Here is a 10,462-nt window from a genome sequence, read left to right as displayed (position 1 = left end):
AGCATTTGAGAAGGATTGGTAACAATTCTTCTACAAATGTTTGTTAGAATTATTCAGTAAAGCCATCACTTCCTGTGCTTTTCTTTGTTAAAAAGTTTTTAGTTACTGATTCAATTTCCTTACTAGTTATAGGTCTGTTCAGATTCTATTTCTTCATGATTCTTTCTTAATAGGTTGCATGTTTCTGGAACTTTATCTGTTTCTTTCAGATTACCCAATTTGTTGGCATATAATGTCTCATAGTAGTCTTTTATGATTCTTTTTATTTCTATGACATCAGTTGTAATGTCTCCTCTTTCATTTCTAATTTTATTTTTTTAGGTCTTTTTTTTTTTTTTTTTTTTTTTTTTTTGAGATGGAATCTCACACTGTCACCCAGTCTGGAGAGCAGTGGTGTGATCTCGGCTCAATGCAACCTCCACCTCCCAGGTTTTTGCAGTTCTCCTACCTCAGCCTCCAGAGTAGCTGGAATTACAGGGGTGCGCGCCACTACGTCAGGTAATTTTTTTTTTTATTTTAGTAGGCACGGGGTTTCACCATGTTGCCCAGGCTGGTCTCGAACTCCTGAGTTCAGGCAATCCGCCCACCTTGGCCTCCCAAAGTGCTGGGATTACAGGCGTGAGCCACCGCACCTGGCCTCTTTTTTTCTTAATCTAGCTAGGGGTTTGTCAATCTCACTCATAGGTGGGAACTGAACAATGAGATCACTTGGACTCGGGAAGGGGAACATCACGCACTGGGGCCTATCATGGGGAGGGGGGAGGGGGGAGGAGGGAGGGATTGCATTGGGGAGTTATACATGATATAAATGATGAATTGATGGGTGCTGACGAGTTGATGGGTGCAGCACACCAACATGGCATAAGTATACATATGTAACAAACGTGCACGTTATGCACATGTACCCTAGAACTTAAAGTATAATAAAAAAAAAAAAAATTTCATTTCTTTTCAAAAAACAATTCTTAGTTCCATTGGTCTTTTCTATTGTTCTTCTAGCCTCTGTTTCATTTATTTCTACTCTAATCTTTATTATTTCCTTTCTTCTACAATTTTGGGCTTAGTTTGTTCTTTTTTCTCTAATTCCTTGAGATGTAAATATAGGTTTTTAATCAAAGATCTTTCATCTTTGTTAACAAAGACATTTACCCTTTTCATCCTGCTTTTGCTGCATCCCATAAGTTTTGGCATGCTGTGTTTTCATTTTCATTTGTCTCAAGATATTTTCTAATTTCCCTTTTGATTTCTTCTTTGACCCATTGGTTTTTCAACTGTGTTGTTTAATTTCCATATAGGTGTAAATTTTCCAGTTTTCCTTCTGCTAGTTGTTATTATTATTATTATGAGACAATATCTCACTGTGTTGCCCTGGCTGGAGTGGCATGATCATAGCTCACTGCAGTCTCAACCTACTGGGCTGAAGTGATCCTCCCGCTTTAGCCTCCTGAGTAGCTGGGACTACAGGCATGCACCACTGTCCTTGCTAACGTTCTAATTTTTTTTTGTAGAGACAGGGTATCTTTATGTTACCCAGACTGGGCTCAAATTCCTGGGCTCAAGCAATCCTCCTGCCTCTGCCTCCCAAAGTGTTGTGATTACAGTCATGAGCCCCCATGCCTGGCCTTGCTATTGATTTCTAGTTTTATTCCATTATGGTAAGAGAAGATGCTTGATATAACTTCAATCTTCTTAAGTTTGTTAAGGCATATTTTGTGACCAAGCATGTGGTCTGTCCTAGAGAATGTCTCATGTGCACTTGAAAGAATGTGTATTCTGTTGTTGCTGAGTAAATGTTCTGTATGTCTCTGTTAGAGCCATTTGATTTACAGTGTTGTTCAAATCCTCTGTTTATTTATCATTTGTCTGGGTGTTCTATCCTTTATTAAAAGTGGATTATTAAAATCTCCTACTATTATTACATTGGCATCTATTTCTTCCTTTAGTTCTGTCAATGTTTGCTCCATATATTTAGGTGCTCTGATGTTCAGTGCATACATAGTTATAATTATTATCTTCCTGGAAAACTGACCTTTTATCATTATATTGTCCTTTTTGTCTCTTGTGATAGTTTTTTACTTAAAATCTGTTTTGTCTGACATAAATATGACCTCCATTGCTCTCTTTTGTTTATTATTTTCGTGGAATATATTCTCCATCGTTTGCTTTCAACATATTCGTGTACTTCAATCTAAAATGAGTCCCTAGTAGACAGCACAGTTGGATCTTGTTTTTAAAAATCCATTCAGCCACTCTATGTCTTTTGATTGGAGAGTTTAATTTATTTACATTTAATGTAATTACTAATAGGAAAGGACTTACTATTGCCATTTCATTCTTTTTTTCTGTCTTAAGGGTTTTTTATTTGTTTGTTTGTTTTTTTGTTTTATGTGATAGGGTATTTTTCTGTCACGCAGGCTGGAGTTCTGTGGCACAATTATAGCTCACTGCAGCCTCGAACTTCTGAGCTCAAGCAATCCTCTTGCCTCAGTCTCCTGAGCAGCTGGGAATATAGGTGCACACCACCATCCCAACTATTTTTTTAAAAAACTTTTTAAAAGATGGAGACATTTTTTTTTTTTTTTTTTTTTTTTTTGAGACGGAGTCTGGCTCTGTAGCCCGGGCTGGAGTGCAGTGGCCGGATCTCAGCTCACTGCAAGCTCCGCCTCCCGGGTTTACGCCATTCTCCTGCCTCAGCCTCCCGAGTAACTGGGACTACAGGCGCCTGCCACATCGCCCGGCTAGTTTTTTTGTATTTTTTTAGTAGAGACGGGGTTTCACCGTGTTAGCCAGGAAGGTCTCGATCTCCTGACCTCGTGGTCCACCCGTCTCGGCCTCCCAAAGTGCTGGGATTACAGGCTTGAGCCACCGCGCCCGGCCAAAAGATGGAGTCTTGCTGTGTTGTTCGGGCTGATCTGAAACTCCCGTCCTCAAGTGATCCTCCTGCCTCAGCCTCCCAAAAAGTGCGGGGATTACAGGCATGACTGCTGTGCCTGGTCTGTCTTATGGAGTGTTTTGACTCTCTTTTCTTCTCTTTCTGTCTTCCTTTGTGTTTTGTTGACTTTTTGTAGTTACATGCTTTGATTCCTTTCTCATTTACTTTTCTGTATCTTCTATAGTTACTTTCTTTGTGGTTATCATGGGATACCTAAGATATCTTATAGTTGTAACAATATATTTTCAACTGATAACATCTTAAGTTCAGTTGCATATAAAAGCTGTACCTTTTTACTTATCCCCCCCACACTTTCTGATGTTAATGTCACAAATTACATCTTTTTATATTTTGTATAAATATATACAAAATATATCACAGTAATCTGTATTTGTCTAAATATTTACCTTTACTAGAGATCTTTATACTTTCATATGGTTTCACCTTGCTATTTACTATCCTTTCATTTCACCTTGAAGGATTCCCTTTAGCATTTCTTCTAAGGCAAATCTAGTGGTAATGAGCTCCCTCCGTTTTTTGTTTATCTGGGAAAGTATTTCCTTCTCCTTCATGTTTGAAAGACAGCTATGCCAAATGTATTTTGTTGGCAGTATTTTTCTTTCAGCACTTTGAAAATACATCCCACTTTCTTCTGGCCTACTAGGTTTATGCTGAAAAATTTACTGATGGTTTCACAAGGACTCCCTTGTATATGATGAGTCACTTTGCACTTGCTGCTTGGAAAACTCTCTTATCTTTGACTTTTCATAATTCAATCGTAATTTGTCTTGTGGACTCCGTTGGTTTCATCCTAGTTGGAGTTCTTTGGGATCCTTGACTATGGAGGTCCATTTTCTTTCCCAAATTTTGGAAGTTTTTGTCTGTTATATCTTCAAACAGGCTTTCTCCACCTTTCTCTCTCTTCTCCTTCTACAATTCCTATTATGTGTATATTGGTCTGCTTGATGGTGTCTCATGAGTCTCTTCAGCTTTGTTCTTCACTCTTTTTCTTTTCTTTTTCTTTTTTTCTTGAGACAGGGTCTCACGTTGTCACCCAAGCTGGAGTGCAGTGGCATGAACATGGCTCACTGCAGCCTCAACCTCCTGGGCTTAAGCAATCCTCCTACTTCAGCCCCCCAAGTAGCTGGGACTACAGGCATGTGCCACCAAACTCAGCTAATTTTCTTTTTGTACAAAAAGTACACAATTTTTGTACAGGGTTTTACCATGTTGCCCAGGCTGGTCTCAAACTCCTGAGCTCAAGTGATGGTTTTTTGCACTTGCTGCTTGGAAAACTGTCTTATCTTTGACTTTTCATAATTGAAAAGTCAGCCTCAGCCTCCCAAAGTACTGGGATTACAGGTGTGAGCCACCATTCTTGGCCTCTTTTTTTTTTTTTTTTTTTTTTTCTTTCTTCCTCTGACTGGATAATGTCAAAGGACTTGTCTGTGAGTCCATTGATTCTTCTGCTTGGTCAAGCCTCCTGTTGAAATTCTCTAGTGAATTTTTCAATTCAGTTATTATATTATTCAGCAGCAAAAAAAAAAAAAAATCTGTTTTGTTCTTTTTTTATATGTTCTATTTTTTGTTGATATTTTCATTTTGTTTATGCACAGTTTTCCTGAGTTGACTGAGCATCTTTGTAACAGCTGTTTTGAATTCTTTGTCAGGTTGTTCATTTATCTTAATTTCCTTTTTTTCAATTTTATAACTTTATTTGATGTTTTTGATGATCAGTGATTTAGTTTTCATCCGCATTGACTGTCTGTAGATTTTCGAAAGTGGTAACAGGTACATAGGTAACCAAAGTGTAGAGCTTATTTGGTGAATCTTCATCCTTATTATGTTTTCTGGACAACTGCACATGGGTAGGGTATGGGACATTCCTTATTCCTCTGGCCCAGACAGCTTTGTTGAGCCTGGTATCCATACGCACATCTGGAATTCCCATCTCCTTCATGGCAAATTTCCGAATTTCTTTGAGTGCCCGAGGGTAACGCTTCTTGAAGCCCACTGCATGGATGCGCTTGTGAATGTTGATAGTATACTCTTGGGTCACCACCTTGTTGATGGCAGAATGGCTCTTTTTCTTGTCCTCATCCTTCTTTGCGGGAGCCATTCTGCTGGGTCTAAGTTGGAAAGGAAGCTATCTTAATATCTTTAGAGCTGGTTTCTGGAGATTTATTTTGTTCCTTTAATTGGGTTATATTACCCTGTTTTGTTGTGTGGCTTATAAATTGGTGCTGTTTTCTGTGCATTTGAAAAAATATAGCTATCTCTACTGGTCTTTACACTCTTTGTATGGAAAAAGACCTTCATCAATCAATCTGGCCAGAGATTCTGCAGGTCTCTCAAATATTTTCTGCGGATATATCTTCTCTGAATTTGTGTATGTAAATTACCAACCTGAGGAATATTCTGGTTTATTTTTTAGGGACTCATAATCTTTTGCTTCCCCTAGTGTCTGTGTGTGGTACTGCAGATTCTCTGGAGCTGCCACAAAGCATCCAATTCTTTTTTATTCTCAGTCGTCCCCATGTTTCTAGAAACATGTATGCTGGATTATGTCAGTGCTCTGAGTTGGTGAGACAGTAACCAGTCCCTCAGCCAGACTCCTGAAAATCTTGAACATTAAACACATGCACCACTCCACTCACTTTTCCATGTACCCATGAAGGAAAGGCCACTGAGTTGAATCGGCCTCTGTCTGCTGTACCATGGGTCCTTTAGAGTAGCAGCCAGACACCCTCCTCTCTTTTGTTCTCACATGCCCCCAGGTGTCTAGAATATTTTGCATTCAGTCAGCATTCTGAGACAGGCAAGATAGAAACCAGTTCCTCATACAGCCCCTGAAAAAGCTGGAATGTTTGACACACCCACCAACTCTTTATCTTTCCATGGAGAAGCCAGGAATTGGAAGTTTTCTCCCACTGGTTCCACTCTGCACCAGGGGGAGAGAACATGGTGAGGGGGTGCATGCTAATGTTAACCATCAACTTTGTCTGAACATTGGATGTATGATTCAGCCTTCTGTTTCCCCCTCCATAGGGAAGCCAGAAGCTGGGAGTTCTCTCCTGATTATTCCATGCTGAGAGAGGCGAAAGAACAGGGTGAGCGAGTGCCCCAGATATCCTAACTGACTTTGATGCAGCTGATGTCATGCTCACGTGGGGTGCAGGAGCTTCTTAAATGGTTTCTGTATTTCTCATAAATAATTGTTGTTGAATTGATGTCTCTGTGCAAGAAAGGACAGTCTAGGGCTTCCTTTTCCACTCTCTTCCTAATGTCACTTCCTCTGGAATTGTTTGCTAAATTTCATTTTGATTGTTCATTGCTAGTGTATAGAAATGCAACTAATTTTTATATTGATTTAGTATTTGCAACTTTGCTGAACTTAGTTGTTAGCTGTTATAGGTGTGTGTGTGTGTGTGTGTGTGTGTGTGTGTATCCTTTATGAATTTTCTGTGTAAGATTATGCCATCTGCAAATAGAGATAGGTTTACCTCTTTCTTTCCAATCTGGATGCTATTTACTTCTTTTTCTTGTCTAGGAAATCTCCATTACAGTGTTGAATAGAAGTTGAACAGGAGTGATGAAAGTGGACATCCTCAACTAGTTCCTGAACATGGGGGTAAGTAAGTACTCAGGCTTTTACTATTAGGTATCATGTTAGCTATGCTTTTTTGTTTTGTTTTGTTGTTTTTTTTGCAGATACTCGTATCTGGGCGGCAAACTTATATTCTATTCCTAGTTTGTTGAGAGTTTGTATCATGAATGGCTGTTGGATTTAATCAAATGCTTTTTCAGTGTCTATTGAGATGGTCATGTGGGTTTTCTCCCTTATTCTATTAATATGGTGTATTGCATTGATTCATGCTTATATGTTGAATCAGCCTTGCATTTCTGGTATGAACTTCACTTGGTCTTGCTGTTTATTTCTTTTTATATGCTTATTAATTCATTTTGGCATATAGTGCTTTTAACATGCTGTTGTATTCAGTTGGCTAAAAATTTCATCAAGTATTTTTGCACCAATATTCAAAGAATATTGGTCTGTAGCACTCTTCTGGTGATTGCTCTTGTCTGACTTTTTTATAGAGATAATACTGGCCTCCTACAATGAGTTAGAAATTTGATTTTTTTTTTAATTACTAACACAGTCTCTATGCTTGTTATAAGTCTGTTCAAATTTCCTACTTCTTTTTGACTCATTTTTGGTAGTTTATGTGTTTCTAGAAATTTATCTAATTTCTTAGCATATATATTAGTCCGAGTTCTCCAAAGAAACACAGGCACTGGGATATATAATGAGATTTATTATAAGGAATTGGCTCACACAGTTATGGAGGTTGAGAAATTCTACAATCAGTTATCTGTAAGCTGGAGATCCAGGAAAGCTGGGTTTGTGTAAATTTGGTGTTATTCTTTCTTTTTTTCTTTTTAAAATTTTTTTATTTTTTAATTTTTGTGGGTGGATAGTGGGTGTATATATTTATGGTGTATTTGAGATATTTCGGTGCAGACATGCAATGTGTAATAATCACATCATAAAAATGGTGTATCCATCACCTCAAGCATTTATCCTTTGTGTTATACACAATCCAATTATAGTCTTATACTTATTTTAAAATGTACAATTAAATTATTATTGACTGTAGTCACCTGCTGTGCTATCAAATACTAGGTCTTATTCATTCTAACTACTTTAATTTTTTACCCATTAACCATTCCCACCTCCCCCAAAACCCCTCACCACCCTCCCCAGCCTCTGGTAACCATCCCTCTACTCTCTATGTCCATGAGTTCAATTGTTTTGATTTTTAGATCTCACAAATAAGTGAGAATATGCAATGTTTCTCTTTCTGTGCTGTGCTTATTTCACTTAGCATAATAACCTCCAGTTCCATCAATGTTGTTGCAAATGACTAGATGTCATTCATTTTAGGACTGAATGGTACTCCATTGTGTATAAGTAGCACATTTTCTTTCTTCATTCATCTGTTAATGAACACTTAGGTTGCTTCCAAATGTTGGTTATTGTTAACACTGCTGCAACAAATAGTTTTGATTTGCATTTCCTTGATAATCAATGATGTAGAGCACCTTTATATATGTCTGTTTGCCATTTGTAGGTCTTCTTTTGAAAAATGTCTATCCAAATCTTTTGCCCAGTTTTTAATCGTATTATTAGGTTTTTTTCCTATAGAATTGCTTGAACACGTCTATATTCTGTTTATTAATCCCTTATCAGATACATAGTTTGCAAATATTTTCTCCCGTTCTGTGGGTTGTCTCTCCACTTTATTGATTGTTTCCTTGGCTGTGCAGAAGTTTTTAACTTGTTGTGACCCCATTTTTCCATTTTTGCTTCGGTTGCCTGTGCTTATGGGGTATTACTCAACAAATTCTTGTCCAGACCAATGTTGTGAAGAGTTTCCCCAATGTTTTCCTCTAGTAGTTTTATGTTTTGAGGTCTTTAATCCATTTTGATTTGATTTTTATATATGGTGAGAGGTAGGAGTCTAATTTCATTCTTCTGCAAATGGATATCCAGTTTTCCCAGCACCATTTATTGAAGAGATTTTCTTTTCCCCAATGTATGTTCTTGGGACTTTTGTCAAAAATGAGCTCGCTGTAGGTGTGTGGATTTGTTTCTGGGTTCTTTATTCTGTTCCATTGGTCTGTGTGTCTTTTTTAATGCCAGTACTATGCTGTTTGGGTTACTTATAGCTCTGTAGTATAATTTGAAGTCAGGTTCCTCCAATTCTATTCTTCTTGCTCAGGATAGCTTTGGCTATATGTGTCTTTTGTGGTTCCACATAAATTTTTGCGATTGTTTTTTGCATGTCTGTGAAGAATATCATTGGCATTTTAACAGGGATTGCATTGAATCTGTAGATTGCTTTGGGTAGTAGGGAGATTTTAACAATATTGATTCTTCCAATCCACAAAAATAGAATATCTTTCCATTTTTTGGTGACTTATTCAATTTCTTTCATTTGTGTTTTACAGTTTTCATTGTAGATATTTTACTTCTTTGGTTAAGTTATTCCTATATATTTTATTTTATTGTGGCTATTGTAAATGGGATTAATTTTTTAAATTTCTTTTCAGATTGTTCACTGCTGTCATATAGAAATGCTGCTGAATTTTAGGCCAAGCACGGTGGCTTATGCCTGTAATCCCAGCAGTTTGGAAGGCCGAGACAGGTGGGTCATTTGAGGCCAGGAGTTCGAGACCATCCTGGCCAAACACAGAGAAACTTGGTCTCTACTAAAAATACAAAAATTAGCTGGGTGCGGTGGTCCATGCCTGTAGTCCCAGCTACTTGTGAGGTTGAGGCATGAGAATCTCTTGAACCTGGGAGGCAGAGGTTGCAGTGAGTCATGATCATAAGAGAGAGAGATAGAGATAGAGATAGAGAGAGAGAGAGAGAGAGAGAGAGAGAGAGAGAGAGAGAGAAAGAGGAAGAAAGAAAGAAAGAAGAAAAGAAATGCTACTGATTTCTGCATGTTGATTTTGTATCTTGCAACTTTGTGAAGTTTGTTTATCAGTTTTAATAGTTTTCTTGTTGAGTCTTTCAGTTTTTTCAAATATAAGATCATATCATCTGCAAACAAATCATTTGAGTTATTCAGATGATTTTCTTTCCAATTCAGATGCACTTTCATTCCTTCTTTTGATTGACTGCTCTAGCTAAGACTTCCAGTACCATCATGTTGAGTAACAGTGGTGAAAGTGGGCATCCTTGTCATGTTCCAGATCTTACAGGAAAGGCTTTCCATTTCTCCCCATTCAGTATCATATTATGTGTCATATGTTAGTCTGTCATACATGGCTTTTATTATGTTGAGGTATGTTCTTTCCACTCCCAGTTTTCTGAGTATTTTTATCATGAAGGAGTGTTAAATTTTATCAAATGCTTTTCAGCATCAATTGAAATGATCATACGGTTTTTCCTCTTCATTTTGTTGATATAATGTATCATATTGATTGATCTGCATATGTTGAATCATCCTTGAATTCCAGGGATAAATCCCACTTGGTCATGATGAATGATCTTTTTAATGTATTGTTGAATTCAACTTGCTACTATTTTCTTGAGGATTTTTGCATCAATATTCATAGGAAACATTGGCTTGTAGTGTTCCTTTTTTGATGTGTATTTGGTTTTGGTATCAGGGTAATACTGGCCTTGGAGGATGAGTTTGGAAGTATTCTCTCCTCCTCTATTTCTTATAATACTTTAGGTAGGATTGGTATTAGTTCTTTGAATATTTGGTAGAATTCAGCAGTGAAGCTGACAGGTCCTGGCTTTTCTTTACTGGGAGACATTTTATTTCTGCTTTGATCTTGTTACTTGTTATTGATTTGTTCAGGTTTGGGATTTCTTCCTGGTTCAATCTTTGTAGGTTGTATGTGTGTAGGAATTTGTCCATTTCTTTTAGATTTTCCAATTTGTTGGCATGTAGTTACCCATAGCAGCCACTAATAATCCCTTGAATTTCTGCAGTATCAGCTTCAATGTCT

The 10,462-nt window shown here is 37.5% G+C and overlaps 1 pseudogene; it reads right to left on the bottom strand.

Annotated features, from left to right (window-relative positions):
- Window positions 1-4,673: 4,673 nt before the first annotated feature.
- Window positions 4,674-5,072, bottom strand: LOC104672923 (annotated as a pseudogene).
- Window positions 5,073-10,462: the final 5,390 nt, after the last annotated feature.

The sequence above is a fragment of the Rhinopithecus roxellana genome, chromosome 7 (assembly GCF_007565055.1).
Source record: "Rhinopithecus roxellana isolate Shanxi Qingling chromosome 7, ASM756505v1, whole genome shotgun sequence".
Classification (NCBI taxonomy): Eukaryota; Metazoa; Chordata; class Mammalia; order Primates; family Cercopithecidae; genus Rhinopithecus; species Rhinopithecus roxellana.
This window is presented reverse-complemented; position numbering and strand designations above follow the sequence as displayed.